This window comes from Equus caballus, chromosome 1, assembly GCF_041296265.1.
Source record: "Equus caballus isolate H_3958 breed thoroughbred chromosome 1, TB-T2T, whole genome shotgun sequence".
NCBI lineage: Eukaryota > Metazoa > Chordata > Mammalia > Perissodactyla > Equidae > Equus > Equus caballus.
In genome coordinates this window covers 38,303,009-38,319,327 of record NC_091684.1, presented here as the reverse complement: position 1 = coordinate 38,319,327, position 16,319 = coordinate 38,303,009, and the positions used below count along the sequence as shown (strand labels likewise).

The following is a 16,319-nucleotide window of genomic DNA, read 5'->3' as shown; positions in this document are numbered from 1 at the left end:
TCTTCTGAGACGAGGGTCTCATCTTCTGAGATGAGAGGACACGAATGTCCTGAGTTTAGTCCATTCTGTTCAGAGAGAAACAGTTCTGATAACCAAAGGGCTGGATATTAAGCTCATTTTGTCACTGCATTTTTTTTCTAGTTCATGTGTACTTGATCCTTATGGACTAAAATAGAGATGGAACTTTTCCCATAAAACTGAAGGTTCTAAAAACAAGAATAACAAGAGAGCTTCGTACTTGAAAGAAACGAATACAAAACCACCACATAAAGCTAAATTTGAAAAACAAATGCTATCCAAAAAATCAGATTAGACATTAAATAAGATCACAATCTAACACATTGGGAGAAAGAAAGAATTGACTAATGCAAGCTGGCTGAAAAATAGAGGCTATGGTTGGTAAGAAGTTATCTTGCTTTACCAGCTATTATTCAAAGAGCATTAGTTTTATAATTTGGTTGAAGACATGTATACAGCATATACAATGTGACTATATTCCTCTTCTTCCAATTAGAAAGCCAAAAAGTTTATGATTCTGTTCCCCCATATTTGTCTAATATTATTCCCTGATACAAATTCTTCACATTGTGAACAGTTTTGAAAATAATCACCAAAAGAAGTAACCCTCCCTGTCCTGTTCAGTGGGAATTCTGGGCTGTTTGCTTCTTACCTACCTCTGTTCATTTGCAGGCCTTTGGCTTACATAAGACTCCCAGCCACCACCCATGGCAATCGAGGTATGGGTCTTCACTCCAGTGGACACCTCATTTCTCAGCCACAACTTGAATAAATTGGGAGTGACTGGCATAAATCTTCAGTTTATCATTAATATCCATCCATTTCTCTTTCTTGGCATCATTGCCAGCTTCCAGAGGAAGATAGTCCATTACCTCACCTGTTTCATCTTGGGAGTTCTCAGCCTCTCTGTCTCTATCCACGCATTACCTGCGTTCCAAGGATCATCCATACAGCCTTTATTGACCACAAAATGTCATGGCTGAATAGTTTCTTCAATCGTTTCTCCAACTTCTGACTTTCTGCTCTGGATTTCTGTAAGGAGATTATGGCTTCCTTACCAAATTCTCTCCTCATTGTGGTACTAACCTCTCATGGATCCACCATCCCCCGTGGGATGGCCCAGTTTCCACAGTCCTTCCTCCTGATGGCTACAAATTGCAGGATGCTTCTCCCAGAAACAGGGTGGGTAACTTTATTTCCCTTGCTATCCTTGTTCCACCTGGTTAAGATGGGAGCTGCAGGATGATTGAGGACCCAACATCCCCAAAGCCCTCAGGCAACCAGCTGTATCTGACCTGCAGGATTTCTAGGTTTACCATTTTCAACCTCATACAAACCATTCTGGCTCCCTCTCTCAACGAGCCCACCCTTTCATTAAATTTAGGAGAGAAGTTCCTTTCAAGTACTTGGGTGCGTGCCCTCATGGATCAGACCAAGAAAGAGCCTGCAGTGTACTGGCTCTGAATTCTGGCCACTCAATCAGCCAGGTCTCTTTCTCTTTGTGGACCTGGCTTCACTCCACTTTAGAGCCAGGGTGCAGAGATGTCCTGGCCTTCTTGAAGGGGTTCTCAGCAGTGCCACTGGAATCTGACATGACAAAGTTTGGAGGACACTCATGTGAGAAAAATGGGCCAAGACATTGGGGCAGCCCCTGGGCTTGACTGCCACAGTGACCAAGGCCACCAAGAAAGACGCCATCCCTGAAGCCTTAACCAGGCGGTGTCTAGCCATCCACCGCCCATTGGCTGGTGGGGCTCTCAGTTGCTCTCAGGTAGGGCACTTCCAAGGGCTACCTCGGGGTGCAGGGACACACGTGGGACCAACTGGTGCAGCCAGGCCTAAGGAGGAGCACCACGACCCTTGTCCAGTGCCCCCTTGCCATCGTTGCATTTTTATTTTACATTGAAAGATTTTAACATCTGGAAGGCTTCCAAATGCCAAGTGCTGGGGTTGAGAAGAGCATCCAACAACAAGAATGAAATTAGGACACAATAACAAAAGTGCTTTCTTGCTTACTGGGTTATTAGCCATTACAGGCAGATTTGGTTCACTAGGTCCATGACCGCTGTTTGTTTGGGAGAGCGTAGAATGAATGTGTTGGGGGTGAGGCTGGGGTAGAAAGAATTCCTTGGTTGGGATGCTCAAGAGTCTAGTGAGGGTGACCTCAAAGGGAAAGGAGAGCTCGCGTGGTATACAAAGCATGGTCCTGGTGATAAACCCTTGAGGTGTGATGTGTTCAGTGTGAGAGACGGTTTCAAATCTTGGGTTCATCGTTTACTAGCTGAATGGCTTGGGCAAGTTGCTTAATCTTTCTTTTCAAAAGAGTATAGGCTACAGCATGCCATGTGCTGTGTCAAGCACAGAAGATTGTACTGAGGTCTGGACCAGGTGGCTTCTGCTCTTAAAGGATTCTGGTTGGGGAGGCAGCATATACATTAAAGAATAGAACTAACACTGGAAGGACAGTGCCTGGTAATCCTTAAGAGTTGAACACAATCAGGTTCAATCAGCTTCCCTTCCTTACCTGGGACTTTCCTGGGCAAAGTTACTTAAGCTCACTTGAGTTTCCTCATGTGTAAAATAGAAATAGCAATATCTACCTCACAGGGTTGTGGTGACAATTAAGTGAGATGTTACATGTAAAGCTGTTAGCATAGTATCTGGCCCACCATACACTCTCAAAAATGCTAGTTGTCATGACTACAGTTATCACTAACTTTTTGACCCTTTTGACCTTGAAAACTGTATTAGAACAGAACAGTTGAAATGATTATGGGAATTGAGCAGCTCACATATGAGGTCAAAGTTAAACCACCTACGATTTCTGGAGAGATTCAGGCTGAGAAATAACAGCATCTAGGTCTTGAAATGATAAATATTGAGAAGAAGAGGCACAGGCTAAGTCATTATATCTAAGAAAACAAACCCCAGGGAAAAGTATCTTAACATTTGAAACTGTTTTAGAACAAATGGAGTACCATATACTCTAATTGAAACCCACAGAATGTTTAACATTTCCCACAGTTTGTTCCATGTTTCACAGGTCTCATGAGAAAGGCGTTCAAGGAATAAATGATTTGATAGTCAAATATGTTTGGGAAATTCTACATATTTCACCCACCCTCCCTTAGAAATTCAGGATTCACATTAGTGTTTTAAAGATCCTGTGAATTCTAGTAAAAACAAAACTAATCAACCCTAAACTGTTTAATTCTGTTTCATCCAATATTTTCCAAACTACCTGACCAGAGAACGCTTCTTTTATGCAATAGCTGGTATTATTTGGGGAACACACTTCCTTCAGTTTAGAAAAGTTTCACAGTGCGTGTGTGTGCTTGAGGGGAGATCTCTAACCATTTGGAATTATCACCATCATCACTATGGAAGGCAGCTACTGAATACCAACCATCACCCTCATAAGGAACTCTAAACTAAATGAGCCAGGCTTCCAGAAGTCTTGAAACTCAGAAATAGCTGGGACTATAGAGAACAAAATAGTAGAAAAGGACTGAGAGCAAAGAAATATGAGACCTGGTCATCACTAACCATCATCACCATCAAGATTGTTGAGAATTTGCTGTATGCACTGTACAAAGTAGATAAATGCCACTAGAAAAGAAAGATGATCACTAAGGCACACAGGCCCAGCTCTGTAAACTCGCGTCTTCTGATAGCTGCATTTTTCGATCACGGAATACCTATTCCTCTGAGCTTCCTGGTAAATGTATTAGGAAAACCACTGACATGAAAATGTAAACATTTTGGGAGAAGACATTTGTAAATTCCTCATATAAATATTTCCAGTATCATAATCTAACTTACAAGAAGCAAATGAAGCAGAAGTCTTGGGTTGGCTTCTTGCTTGCCCCATCATAGGCTATGTAGCTTTGCATTGGACACTTGACTTCTCTGGGTCTTAGTTCGTCACTATAAAAGGAATCAGTTGGCCTCTGTTATCTACAAAGTCCTTCTGACTTTAACATTTTATGATTCTAGGACCTATGAAAATCTCATTACTGGAAGGCCAAGGTCAATTTTTGCTATGAATCAAAAAGACCAGATGTTCAAATATAAACAACCAGATGCTCAAGTGGCAACAGACACTTGAGGAAATCAAGAGGCAGGGAAGGCACGGTGTGTCAAGTGTGATGTAAAAATACAGTGGGCCAAAGAAGCGTTCATGGAATACCTGGAAAGGGACATCAAAACCAGTAACGAGGGGTTTTGTTTTGTTTTTAGCATCATCACAGGGAAGAAGAGAGTTAAATCAGACCATTTGATGATCATAGTGCAAAAGGTACCCTAAGGGAAGGAAATTAAATACTATAGAAGAGACCAAAAGAATTATTTACTGGGAAGCCACTGGGGAGATTCTTTTTCCTAAATGATCTTCTAAGACAGATAGAGCTGAGGCAGAAAAACTAACAGAGCGAGACACAGATAATGTTCTGGTCCCATCCATGAGAAAGCCCTAAAGCGACAATCAGAGAGCAAATCTTTGGCCTGTCACTACGAACTATTCTGGGGTCAGAGATTGCCTGTGTGATTCCCATTTATCAAGAATATTATGGAGGGCAGACAGGGGATGGGGAGGACCAGGGTGATTGCAGGGTCCAAGCAGTGCAAGAACCCCTAACCACCCTTCCAGTTTCTCTTTGGGAAGCAGAAACAACTGGTACCCAGAACACTGGATTATCATGAATTATCCATTTCTTCCTAAAGTGATGTTAAGGTTCAACTTCTGAAAGAAATCTGGAAGGGAAACAGAGAAAATGTTTTCTCCTCTCTTTAAGGTGATAATACTGATAATAAATAACAACCATAAAATAACTACTGCTTTCTCTGTACCAGTCTGTGGCATACAGGTTTGCCCAAGTTTGACCAGGGAGTTTTGAAGCCTGGTTCAGCCACTTCTTGGCTTGTTGATCTTGGGGAAATTTTCTCAATTCCTTTGGTCCTCAGTTTTCTCATGTAGAAATAATAATGAAATCTATGTTATAGAGCCAATATGAAATAATTCATTTAAAGAGCTTAGAACAATGCCTGGTCCACGGTAAGACCTCAGTAAATACTAGCTATTACAACTATTATTATTAATTATTTCACATTTATTATTCCATCTAATTCTCAAAAAAACCTATGAGTTAGGCACTTATACTAATAATAGTACCAACTGACAGACTGAAAACATTGTGGTTCATAGAAGTTAAATAACTTGCCCAAGGTCACACAGCTACCTACTGGTATATGTTTCAGAATTAGAAAGGCTTGACAATAATAAACTTGTATTTTACGGATAGTCTAAATGAATGTTGAATTTGATTTTATATGACAAAATGGCACCATTTTATTATAACTATAAAAAAATTGAGTTATATTAAGATGGTTCTGCTAGGTTCACTCTGTGTAAGAGGAAGATGTTGGAGACAGACAATGAAACCATAAGCAACCTATGGTAGTAACATAGTTATAAAGAGAAAATGCCCTAAGCCATGGGCTAGTTCAGACTAGAAAGACAAGTCAGAGAGACATCCTGAAGTGGAAGAGGAGGTTTGAAGAGAAGGAAGAGTCAAAGATGACCCATTTGAATCCTTAAGGCTCAAAAGATGGTGGCAACAGGCAGAAACAGGGAAGTCAGGAGGGCAGTAGGCAATGGTGAATTCGCTTTTAGGCGGGCAGAGCATGGGAGGGGTGCTTTGGGAACTTGAGATTCTGTCACTGGCATCTCCATGCCTCAGTTTCCCCTTCTATAAAATGAGGAGTTGATCTAGAATTAATCCTTTGGGTTCCTTCCAGCTTCCTAGAGGAAGCACGTATATGAAATAGAGGAAGTAGAAGGAAGATTTCAGGGATTAAAGAGTCAGTGAGTGATCAAGGTATTAGGTCATTAGTCTGGCTTTGAAGTAAAAGAGAAAAATGAAACAATGATTGATTTTTTTAAGATTAAAGAAAACTGTGCTGGGGCTGGCCCCGTGGCTGAGTGGTTAAGTTCGTGCGCTCCACTGCGGTGGCCCAGGATTTCGCCGGTTCGGATCCTGGATGCAGACATGGCACTGCTCATCAAGCCATGGTGAGGTGGTACCCCACATGCCACAACTAGAAGGATCCACAACTAAGAATATACAACTATGTACCAGGGGCCTTTGGGGAGAAAAAGGAAATAAATAAAATCTTTAAAAAACAAAAAAAAAGATAACTGTGCCTTTTAAGAAATGACTTAGGCAGGATAATTAATAGAGCCGTACGTAGAATGGAGGCCATCTACAAATTAACCTAAGAAATCTAAAGTAAAACGTGTAACCATGAAAGTCAAATAGGCTTTATTTAAAGGAGAGATAAGCTTCAGTTTGTGTGGTGTGATGTGAAGGTGTTAGGAAAGTCCAGCTGTCCCCAAATGTCTTCTTGACTCTCTTAAAATACTGCCTGGATTTACACCATTAAAATAAACTCCTCTGAATGTAGATTGTATTGTTCCATGCACATTTATTTCACATTCAGCTGTTGTCCTGTTTTTCAGTAAATTAGGGTAGCAGGCTGAGAACTAGCTAACGGCAGTCAACTGAGCAGGGAAAGATCTGAAGGGAGAGGAGGAAGGGATGCTTCTGGTATGTGTGGCGTTGCTCAAGTCAGTCAGTTCCACAACCTGTTATGCCCCAGATACTGAGCTAGGCTCTAGAGATAAAAAGGTCAGTAAATTGCGGTTCATTGCCTCCAGATGCTTAGAGTCCAGAGAGTGGACTACATGAAGATCACGGGGCTGGAGGAATTTTGAAAAGTGGGACCAGGGACTCAGAAAGGAAACGTGGAGGGACAAAGAAGATGCTCTTCCATCACAATTTTGTTGAAGGGCTGGACACTCAATTAGGAAGGCTTTTTCTTGGTCTTAGTGAGCTCTCCCAAGGAACTACCAAAATTTAAGCTGGTAGGTTTAACATTCTGTAGGTTGTGGAATGACAGATAATTCAAACCCCTTTAATTCAATGATTTTGTGGTCCTTTGAAATTTAAATTAGTAACATTTGACTATAGCAGAACTTGTAAACCATATTGTTGACTATGGAACACATGCCCAATCCTTATTCTTCATGTCCCCCTCCTCTCCTGGAACTCTGCAGTATGCAGTACTGAATACTCAGCAGGATTGCTGAGGCTGGTGGTAGAGCACACTGCAGGAAATGTAGGAATGGGAGCTAGAAGGATAACTGAGAACCTCTTTAAACAGCAAACCAAAGGAGCATCATATTTTTACAGATGGCATTCAACAAGCACCCTAAGATATAACTTCTAGAAATGGAGAGGACATTCAATTATGGCTTAAAGACTCAGGGGACCAGTTCTGGCTCTGGTATTTACTAGCTGAATAGCCGTGGGAAATCATAATAGTATGCACCTATATTTACTGAAGACTGACTATATGCTCGATACTGTGCTATATGTTTTACCTCTAAAAAGATTTAATTCTCACAACAACCCACTGAGATAGATTCTATCATTTTTCCTATTTTATAGATGAGGAAACTTAAACACAGATGAGTTCAGGGTCATATAACCTAACATTTGTCAAAGCAGGGATTTGAATACAGCTGGTCAAACTCTGAGGCCCATGTTTAACTACCATCATACTCCAGTTACCTAAGTCTTTTAGCCTCAGTTCCCTCACTTAAAAATGGACATGTGGGGCCAGACAATGTCTAGATTTCTTTCTGGCTTTAAAACGTTTTGACTCTATATGAATTATACCTACACTTAATATACTTAGGGTTAATCTGTGTTTCTGAGTAGTCTATCTTAGAGAACTGAGATTTAAAGACAAATTTCTGAACTCTGATCTTATTTCCTAGCCATCCCTTCTGTTTCAGTGAAGTTGAATCATATTCACTGTTCCACCAAGAACGCCCTTCCTCAATCTCCATCTATCGAAATTCGACCCATCCTTCAAAGCCAGCTGAAATGCCCCCTCCAAGCAGCCACTCTGCGTCTTCGGAGATTTAGAGTGGAGATGTATTAGACTATCGGGGGCTGGGATTTGGGAGAAACATCTGTGCCAATGAAAAGAAAAGATGTAGGATAAGAAGAAAGGGTGGAGGGAGACCCTTATAGATGAGGTAAGATAAGAGAACTGTCTGCAGTGTTGGTGGTGACCTGCTCTAGCCAAGCCCTCCCTGTGACAGGCAAGAGTGAAGCCATCAAAGTTATACTCAATGGTGCCCTGCCAGTAGGTGTGAGGTGAAGACGAAATGAGATAACATATATGAAATATCTAGCACAGTGACTGGAGGGACAACAATATGATGGTTCTGAATCCCACTACCTACCACAGGAACCTGGTCATCCAACTTCATGCTGAAGAAGGTTGCATTCCTGCCCAGGAAGGAGTAGGATGAGCAGAGGTGAGAAGAGACTCAGCCGGGAAAAGAGAAGTCAAAAGGAGGTATATGGGAACACAAAGAGAAAATGAAAGCCAGAAACAGAGAAGAGAGAAAAAGGAAACATAAGGGAATCACGGTAGAGAAGAGGACAGAAGGAGAAATGGAAGCAACAGGGTACAGAGGGAAAAGGAAGAGGAAAGGAGTTCTGGGGCTGGAAGAGAAAAAGTTTGTGCTGCAGAATCTGACAGGAGAAAGAGTCCCAGAGGTAACCAGGTACAGTATCCAAGCCCCAGTGCCAGTCACTTGCCCTGAAGGCAGGGGATTTCTCCCACTCTCTGCTTTGGGTGGCATCTCCAGCAGTAGCAGCACTTACTTCATGGCTCCACCTCCCACTGGACCAGCCCTTCAGGGTTCGGGCAGCCTCCTCCCTTTGTCCTCCAGCCCTAGGGGAGGAGGTGCATCCAGCAGTTGCTAATCCCAGGATTGCCTCACCTTCCCCTGGTTGCACTTTCAGTTCTTTCAACAGCTTTGTAACTAATTCACTGCATTAAATTATCACTAGTGAATTATATGGGAAAGAAAACTTTGCTTTCACTTGGACTCACTCCCGGAGTTCAAAGACAGCTTTCCCAGTGGGACCAGAAGCAGTGCAACTAGAGAGAGAAAGAAATTCACCCACCCCAAGAGCCAGGAAGAGTGAGGGTCCACTTCTCCAGTGTTTGATTGGAGAGCGACAAATCCACACCAGCTGTCAGAGTTGAGGGACTCTTAGCCTAGGAATTATCTGTAAAATGGCTGGGTTCATGGCCATTCATGTCTATTCCTTCATGATTTACTATATTCACTTTGATCACCTTGAGCCTTAGCTTAAGGAACACCTGTTTCTCCAAGGTTATTAAGTGCCCAATGCAAGTATGGAGGGCACATAGCTAGGTGTGGTGGGGAGGAGACACAGAGACCCAGGAGAAACGAGGGCATTCTCAGTTTTTGGAAGTGCTTGCTTTTTGCAGGATGAGGTTTGTGGACCGTCTATCAGGAGACCCTCCTGAGAGGAGACTCTCTGGAGTTCTTCCAGTCCCAGCAGAGTTGCAGACAGCCAATTTTGTCCTTACAGCGTTCATCTCTCCCATATCCAGAGCCCTGTTAAAGCCAGGCTTCTGTTCCTACGGAATCCACAGACTAGCAGTGTAGGGGCACAGAGTAGGCACACGACTGACCCTCAAGCCAGACTGATGCCAGACACAAAGGGAGATTCTGCACCAGGGGCGGAGAGGCTGCACAGAGACAGTAGGAGATGGTAGACAAGCTGAGTCTAGGAGGGTTTGACAGGTGGAGGGAGCTATGGGGTTTTCTAGTTTTCTGGCAGAGAACAGAGCTGGATCAAAATCCATTGTGAAAGGACAGAGGCATCTGGGGTGTTGTCTGTAGACAAGAGTTTGGGGAGTGAGGGCTGCGCAGCGGAGAGGAGACTAAAAGGTGGAGGCCCAGCTGTGGAGGGCTCTGACACTAAGGAATTGGGGCTGGAGGTCACGGGGAGTCATCGGAGGATTTTCAGCCTCATGTGGCAAGGTCACTTCTGGGATGGCAACTTTGAACGCTGCGCGGAGAAGGATTACAAGCAGAGAAGCTGGAGGCAGGGGAAAGAACTGCGAGCTCCCAGGATAGCTTAGACAGCAAGCCTCGGCTTGACCATCGCCAAAGGAGCATTTTAACATTCGAGCTGCTTTTCTATCCATTCAAGGGCAAGCTTCCTCCGTCTGTGGGGGGAAAAAAAGGTGCCCCTTCTACGGCTAAACGATACGAAGTCTCCAGCCTCAGAAGTTTCGATTCTCCTCGCCAAGGTCGGGCCACTACAGGTGGGCGATGGCGAGCCCTGGGCCCACGTGCGGCTCCACGCCCGCCGCCGGCAGCCACCGCGGCTCGTCCCCTCCAGGCCCGGGCGTCGCCGCGGGCCGTGCCGGGCAGGGCGCTCCGGGAGCTGCGCGGCGGCGGCTCGAAGAGGCCTGGCGGGCGGCGGTGAGAGGCTGTGCCCCAGTTTGCGTCCAATCAGGGAGTGCGGGCTGTGCCCCGAGCCGGGCAGCAATGCGTAAACAAACCCACGGCAACTCCTCCGCCCCCTCGGCGCGCTCGCCCCGCGCCCGCCGCCGCCGCCGGCTCTCCTCGCGTCCGCCCGCCCGCCCGCCGGGCCGGCCCAGCCCCGCCCGCGCCGCCCGCACCCCGCCGCCCCGCCCCGCCCCCGCCGGCGCGGGCTCCCTCACCTACCGCCCCACGCGCGCGCGCTCGCGCACCACGCGCCCCGCGCGGCCCGCCCGGCGCCTGGCCTCCCGAAAGCAAGGTAAGGGCGATGCGCCGGCACCCGGGCGGCGTCCCCGCCCGGCGCGGCCGGGGAAGTTTCTGGCGTCGCTGTTTTCCGCCGGGCCGGGCGGAGGCCCCCGGCGCCGGGCGAGCGGGGCGGGCGGGAGGCGCGGCGCGGCGCCCGGGGGTCCCAAGTTGCCCAGGCTGACATTGGGGCGGGCTGCCGGGCGCCGCGCGGAGAGGGGCTGGAGGCGCGGCGGGGCTGGGCGCGGGGCGGGCGAGGGGAGGGCCCCGAGGAACTTTCTCCTCCCCGGAGGGGCTCCTTCCAGCCCCGGCCGCGGCCCCGCCGCGGGCGCCGCCGGCTCCCTGGCTGGAGAGAGACCATGAAATGTGTTTGAAGAAGCTGACGCAGTTTGTGACGCTCGCGGCTTCCTGACGGGGACCGGCCACAGCAGCGCCTTCTCCGAGGAGGGCCGAGCCGAGTCGGCGCGCGGGCCCTGCCCCCGCCCGGAGCCGCGCGCCCCGGCGCCCAGTTCGGGGGCGGTGGGCTGGGGGCGCGGGCATCGCGTCCGGGCCGGGAGACGGGCCCCGGCAGCGCGCGCCGCTTCCGTTTTGATTAGCTCGGGTTATTATATAAGATGTCACAGAGAGGGAAGGGGCGAGCGGGAGGCGCGGCGGCGAGGGCGCGTCGGCCTTCCGCGAGGCCCGGGCGGGGCGGGAGGCAGGCCGGGCGGGGACCCACCTGTGCGCCCTCCGCGCCCCCTGCGGGCGCCGCCCGCGCGCGTGCCGGGGGTGGGCGTGGGCGGCGGGGCAGTGGGACGTGCCCGCCGCTCCCCTCCCGGCCCCGGGAACACCCGGGCAGCGGCCGAAACGTGCAGTTTCCTCCCCGCTGCCTCGCCTGGGTCTCCACGTTTCTGGCTCCAGGCGTTTGTACTTTGCAACATTTGTTTAATATTAAGGAAGCTGCGTGTGCGGCCGTCCTAGTACGCCCGGAACGTGTGGCCGTGAGCTGCAGGGCGGTGAATGAATCATCGCCCCGCGGACGGGGTGCCGATGATTCAGGCGGGGTACACACGCGCGCGTACTCGCCGCGTGCCTCTGACCCGGGGACAGCGGCCCTTCTGCGGCGATGACGCCTGGAGGGGTGAGGAGGAGTTACTGCAAAGGGTGGCCGTTGATTCATTTTTACCCCTTCCACAATTTGGGGGAACTCTGGGGGTGTTAGTTTCCCCAGCTTTCCCAGGGCTTGTTTGACGTTCTTGGAAAGGTTACAAGATTCCACCTGGCTGCATTAATGAGTCGGTGGAGGAGCGCTGATTCGCTGCAGGGCTGGATCCTGTCTCATTCAGAATTTGGATGGTGTCAAGTGAGGTATTGGGCTCTGAAGGAATCCTTCTAGTAATTGCCTCTACTTAAATACCGCTAAAGTAATTAGCAAAAACGGAAAAAGTTAGTGGATTTTAGGAAAAAAAGAATCAGTGCTTCCTAAGTAGAGGAGTCCTACTTAGACATTTAGGTTTTACGTTTTTGAAGCCAAATCCTAAAAGGAACCTAGTTTGCCATTAATACCGAACTTTTGACCACTGTGACCACCCTTCAAGACTAACTTGACTCGTTCCCACCCCACCCTACACTTGTAGGATTAAGAGTTTTCTCGGGCCAGCTCTGGTGGCCTGGTGGTTAAGTTCAGCACGCTCTGGTTCAGTGACCCAGGTTTGGTTCCTGGATGGGGACCTACACTGCTCATGCTGTGCTGGCAGCCCACATACTAAAAAATGGAAGATAGGCATGGATGTTAGCTCAGGGCGAATCTTCCTCAGCAAGAAAAAAAAAAATGAAGTTTTCTCTTGATTTAGGACTCACCTCAAAAGGCATCTACTCAGCGATGCTCTCTTGATCGCCTTAAGTAGCTTATCACCCCTAACCTCAGGAACCACCCCCGGTCCTGTTTTATTTTCTTCACAGCACTCAATTGCTATCTAAAATGATTTTGTTTGGGTGTTGAGTCCTGTCTCTTTGCCGTAGAATGTAAGCTTCACTGTGGCAGGGATTTTTGCCTGTTTGTCCACTGCTATAACTCTAGCCCCTAGAACAGTGCCTGGCATGTATTAGGCACTCTGTATTTGTTGATTAGTGAATATTCCTTCCTGTTTCTTGGTAGGACTATCTTTGACAGTTGAAATTCAATGCCTTTTGTGGGCAAGGCACTAAGATGGTATAGTTTTAATTTTTTTCTTCCAATTTTCTTTTGATTGACTCATTTCCTCCTCTGTGCTGTTAACTTACAGCACAAGATGAATTTGAGCATCATATCCTAAGATGCTGAGTATAAAGAAAGATAAGGCATGTGGAACCTTGTCAAAAGAAAGTGTGTTACTGTATAAGTCAGTGGATGATTAAAAATATTATATGTCTGTGCTAGTTGGAAAAAATATGCAAGATATTGGGGTTGGCCCCATGGCATAGTTGTTAAGTCTGGTGTGCTCCGCTTTGGTGCCCTGGGTTTGGTTCCCGGGTGCAGACCTATACCACTCGTCAAGCCATGCTGTGGCAGTGACCCACAGACAAAGTAGAAGAACATTGGCAAAAAAATGCAAGATGTTGAAATGGAATCAGCAAAGTGAAGTTCCCACAGTATTATATGTTTCCACTCATATTTGAAATACTACTGATATTTCCGTGTTCCTCCCTCCCCACTGCCTGTACACCAACCTCAAATTTAGCTGCACTTTGGGAAGGTCCATAGTAGATAGCACTTAATATGAAGTATTAATTTAACTAAATGAATACAAGATTTGCATCTCTGCAGAGGCCTTAGCTCTATTTTTTTGTTGCTAATGTTGATAGCTTAATTCCACAGAAGAGTAGAGAGAAGGAGTTATTTAAAGTTATATTTTAAACATCTTAAATGTATTGTAAAGAGTTAAAGCTATACTAAGTCATTGAATAATGGAAGAAGGATCCGAACATAGTGCTTAATGCTATCTGCTTGGAAGGTAAACTTTCATGAACTTTACATTATTATAAATAATAAACTTTGGAAGTACATTAGTTAGCTTTAATCTTGTAGCAGTATTTTTAGAACTCAGTACTTCTGAAGTCCCTGCTAAGGACGAGGGGCATCCAGCCGTTCCCGTTCCGTGACAGTAGCTGTGATCACTTTCAGAAGCATAACCTCAAGAGTGAGCTCAGAAGTAATAGAAAGTTAAAGCTAAAAGGGACTTGAAATTGCTTGGCACAGTTCATTCCTTTTTGCCAATCTCTTTACTGAGGAAACTAAGGTACAGTGAGATGACTTGCTGAAGATGCAGGGCTGGGATTAGAGCTAGTCATCCTGACTTCTTGTTGGAAGTCTCTGAATTAGCCAGAGCTCCTGTAGGTGGAGGAGGAGTGGTACCTGCCATTAGTCAACTGTCTGCCTCTTGCTGTGAACTCTCAGAGAGTAAAACTATGTCTTATTCAACTTGGTACCCTCCCATGTGCCTTGAACATCCAGGGACTCCACAAATACTGGTGGAATGTGGTTGGGCAAATGTATTTTAAATTGAAAATATACTTGAGAATTGAAAAAGCAGGAAAACACATCTCTTGTCCAGACTGAAGAAGTTTTCTGACAAGAGAGTCAGAATGTTGGCGGTAATTAACCTTAGAACTTTTACAGTAACGAAGCTACTGTTTAATTTTCATGCCTCTAAGATTTCAAATAAAATGGCTTACAACTTACAAGTGTGCATGCTTGCTTAGGTGGGATAATTATTCACTGGAGAAACAGTAGGAGACAGGAGTCAGGACATCTGGTAGGTCTTACCCTGCTGCAGTGTCCAATTAGAAAAGCCTAGACTTTACAGCCAGATAGAATGAGGGCTGAAGCTTAGCTCTGCCCCTAACAAGCAGGGCTCTCTGTAGCAAGTCACTTACCGTTTTTGAGCATTCTCTCATCTCTAAAGTGGGCTAATACCATCTACCTTGAAGGATTGTTGAGGGACTGGGATAATGTATATAAAGTGCCAGGAGTACCCTAGGCCCTCAAGAAATGGTAACGGCTATAGTTAATGACTCCTGATTTATGTGAACATGGGAGCAACTTAATCTCTCAAACCTTCAGTTTTCTCAACTAGAGAATTGGTGATTGGGATGGAAGGAGAAGAATTAAATGATCTCGAAGATCTCGTCCAACTCTGTAGTTTAAGGAACCGGTAAAGAATGCACAATTCTCCTGCAATTTTAGTTTAAATAAAATGTTTCTTATATCCTTGATCTATCAAGAGCAACTGCAAAAATGGTTAATTTCTAGGCCTTCCTGAGAATTTGGCTTAATTAACTGATGATATGAAGTACATTTTCATTATTTTATGTGCTTTATGATGGATACAAAGTTAACTTGAATATTTCAACCTCTTGTTCAGCTTACTCTGTGTAAGACAGTAGAAGGAGTATATGGGCTAGTCAGACATAGGCACCCTTTCTTTGAGAGGCTGAAGAGTCATGTAGGGAGCATAACGCAGATAACCAAAGGCTGTATTACGTGGAAGAACGGTTGGAGCAGCATGAAGAAAATGCTTGGTGACTTCAGAGAAGGAAAACTATCCCTAGGCAGAAAAATTGGGGAAGACTTAATTAAGGAATTTTGAGCAAGGCCTTAAAGAATTAGTAGGACTTCAGCTGGCAGAGATGTAGGGAATCAGCTTATACTAAGACTTGAATTTCAGGAGAGGATATGTAAGCATATCCAGGAAGGGAGAAGAATGTGGTTAAGCCGGAGGGTGAGGACCTGGAGGCAGGAGAGTGGGGCAGAGGCTGCATGGCAAGGGTAGGACCATATTGTGTACATCCTGAGCGCCGGGCAAAGGAGCCTGTTTAACTGGCAGTTGATAACCGTCAAAGATATTTTAAGTGGGGAAATGATGTGATTAAAGCTATGGTTTAAGATTAATCTGGATTGGAGGAGCCATGGGTAGTCCCCAGTTAGGAAGCTATTAAAATAGTCTCCAGAAGAGAAGGAATGAGAACCTAAATTAGGGCAGGGGCAGGTGGGTTGGGTGAGACACCGTAGAAGTAAATGCAACAGGGCTTGTTGGCTAATTGGATGTGGGAGTTGAGAAAGAAGTCAAAGACGGAAGCTGAGTAACTATGGATGGTGTTGGCAGGAATTGATTAGTCAGAAAGGGCAGCTAGTAAAGCACTTGCAAGTAGTGTGCAATCGATAAATATTTGTCTAATTAGTTAAAGTAATTATAAATTTAGATTTGGATATATTAACTTTTTTGTGCTTATGGACCATGCAGATGGATTAGAGCCATTGAAAATAGAGAAGGATTTGGGGGCATCCTTATGAAGTGGGTGGTGAAGCTGTGAGAAGGGTTCAGAGTGTGGGTGGAGAAGAAGAAAAGGCCAGGACAGAGTCTTGGAGAAACCAGTATTTGTAGCTTGGAGGGAGACAGAAAGAGGCTGACAGGATGCTGAAAAGAAAGAAGCAGGAGGAGAAGGAGGAAAAGATGGGGTAAAGAAAGGTGAGGAAGGAGAATTTGGAGAAGACTGTTAGGTTAGAGGGGCTGAGGTTGAAGACTGGGAAAAAGTCATTAGGTTTGTCAATGAGACCATTGTCAGTGGCCTTTGAGGAACAGGGCCACTTGGGCAT

At 46.0% G+C, this 16,319-nt stretch overlaps 1 protein-coding gene and 1 pseudogene across 4 annotated transcripts in view; one reads left to right on the top strand and one right to left on the bottom strand.

Annotated features, from left to right (window-relative positions):
* Positions 1–680: 680 nt before the first annotated feature.
* LOC100071470 (ADP-ribose pyrophosphatase, mitochondrial-like) lies at positions 681–1,612 on the bottom strand (annotated as a pseudogene).
* An 8,970-nt stretch (positions 1,613–10,582) lies between these two features.
* PCGF5 (polycomb group ring finger 5) overlaps positions 10,583–16,319 on the top strand; it is a 117,037-nt gene continuing 111,300 nt past the window's right edge. For all 4 annotated transcript variants that reach the window (XM_070262290.1, XM_070262256.1, XM_070262268.1 and 1 more), the window contains exon 1: positions 10,583–10,721. The gene's annotated coding sequence lies outside the window, so the exon portion shown is untranslated. The remainder of the gene's footprint in view (positions 10,722–16,319) is intronic.